Below are 2,500 nucleotides of genomic sequence, written 5' to 3'. Positions count from 1 at the left end.
AGGGTTAGGGTTAGGGTTAGGGTTAGGGTTAGGGTTAGGGTTAGGGTTAAGGGTTAAGGGTTAAGGGTTAAGGGTTAGGGTTAGGGGTTAGGAATTAGGGTTAGGGTTAGGGTTAGGGTTAGGGTTAGGGTTAGGGTTAGGGTTAGGGTTAGGGTTAGGGTTAAGGGTTAAGGGTTAAGGGTTAAGGGTTAAGGGTTAAGGGGTTAGGGTTAGGGTTAGGGTTAGGGTTAAGGGTTAAGGGTTAAGGGGATAGGGTTAGGGTTAGGGTTAGGGTTAGTGCAAGGGTTAGTGCTAGGGCTATCTCTAGGGTTAGGGTTAGGGTTAGGGTTAGCTTCAGGTTTTAGGGTTAGGGTTAGAATATGAATTAGGGGCTAGGGCCAGGTTTTAACCCTAACCCTAACCCTAACACTAACCCTAACCCTAACCCTAACCCTAACCTTAACCCTAACCCTAACCCTTACCCTAACCCTAACCCTAACCCTTACCCATACCCATACCCAAACCCTAGTCCTAATGCTAACCCTAGCCCTAGTCCGAACTATAACAGCCTAAACCTAATTCATATTCTAACCCTAATCCTTGCTCTACATCTAGCCCTAGCCCTAATACTAACCCTAACCCTTAACCCTTAGCCCCACCTAACCCTAACCCTAACCCTAACCCTAACCCTAGCTCAACATCTTACCCTAGCCCTAGTGCTAACCCTAACCCTAACCCTAATGCTAACCCTAACACTAACCCTAACCCTAACCCTAACCCTAACCCTAGCCCTAGCCCTAACCCTAACCCTAACCCTAACCCTAGCCCTAGCCCTAGCCCTAACCCTAACCCTAACCCTAGCCCCAGCTCTAACACTAACAGCCTAACCCTAATTCGTATTCTAACCCTAAACCTAATGCTTACCCTAACGTTAACCCTAGCCCTTGTGCTAACCCTTACCCCTAATTTTTTATAATTTTTTATATCATGTAAAGAGAGAATGGGCTTGGTTTGGGGTTAGGTCTAAATATAGAGGTAGGTCATAACCCTTCTTAGAGGACATTGTTATGGTGACAAACACAAACTGTAGCATTTTCTGAATGACCTTCAGGGCCTAGTTACTGAGTATGGACAAAAACCAAAAGTGTAAATTGTAGCATAAATATTTGTGACATTTCCTTTTTGGGCCCTATTTTCTTATAAATCAGTATGAAAGAAATGTTTTAGGAAAATATACTTTAATTCAAGTTAAATAATCAAAATATAATGCCAGAATCTCTCAGTTATCTTTTATGTGACCTCTGCTTAGAGGTAAGCAGCATTTTTGTTGAATTTTTCTAAGTCCTAACAAAAATAAAATTTCCCCCCTTTTGTTTAAAATACAGGGATTTTAAGTAGAAACAAGACTTATTTTCATTCGTATAATTAAACCGTACAATTTTGAATCCAAAAATATTAGGTTCATGCGTATTCGACAAAAATAAGCCCCATTCAGGAGTCGCGACATGATGAAATCACTTAAGTTCCTATTAATTCATTGCGACATAATTTTTTGACAAATTCAGTGTTGCGAACAATTATAAAGATGTTATATTTTGATTAATCAATGCATTTTCTATTATTTTCTATTAGATAAGGACATAAAGTTCAAAAATTGATTTATGTTACATTTTACACTTTCAAACCCCAGAGTCAGATTTTATATTTCCTTTTTTGGCTGATATTTGTTTATTATTCAATTTATATTTGGTATTAGAGGAAAATCTACTTTTAATTAATATGAATAACCTGAAAATGGAAGAAATATTTGACAGCTTCACTCCAAATGACCTCTGCTCAGAGGTAGGCTGCATTTAAGGTGAAAATTTCTAAGTCCAAGCAAAAAAACATTTTCCTTCTATTTCTTTAAAATACAATGAATTAAAGTAGAAATAAGATTTAATTTCCTTCGTCTAACTAAACCGTACTATCAAAAAGCAAAAAATTTCAAATTGATGCGTAATCGCCAAAAATAAGAGCCAATCAGAAGTCGCGACACGTCGAAATCACTTAATTGGTCCTTGCTTTGTTGCAACATGATTTTTCGACTAACTAAGTATTGCGTACAGTTAGAATCAAGCTATATTTAGTTAATTCATCGCATATTCTACTTGTTGCAACAATAACAGTGCATTAGGTTCACTTTTTATTTAAGTTACAATTTACACTTTCTAACCCCAGATTTAAGAAAATTCATTTACAGTGTTTTTTTTTTATAAGAATACATGTAAATAAAAGGAAAAAAAGTAGAAATAAGAATTAATTAGTTTCGTCTAAGTAAACCGTACTATTATAAAGCAAAAAAATTCAAATTGATACCTAATCGACCCAAATTAGGACAAATTAAGTGTCGCGACATCTCAAAATCACTTAAGTATCTCTTGTTCAATCGCGACATTATTTTTTGACTTACTGAGTATTGCGAACATTTAGAATTATGCTAAATTTTTTGAATTCAACACATAATCTACTTTAATACAAT

The sequence above is a fragment of the Saccostrea cucullata genome, unplaced genomic scaffold (assembly GCF_032062105.1).
Source record: "Saccostrea cucullata isolate Sc308-1 unplaced genomic scaffold, CSIRO_AGI_Scuc_v1 ctg11329, whole genome shotgun sequence".
NCBI lineage: Eukaryota > Metazoa > Mollusca > Bivalvia > Ostreida > Ostreidae > Saccostrea > Saccostrea cuccullata.
The sequence above is the reverse complement of the archived record's forward strand: the minus strand, read 5'-3'. Positions refer to the sequence as shown.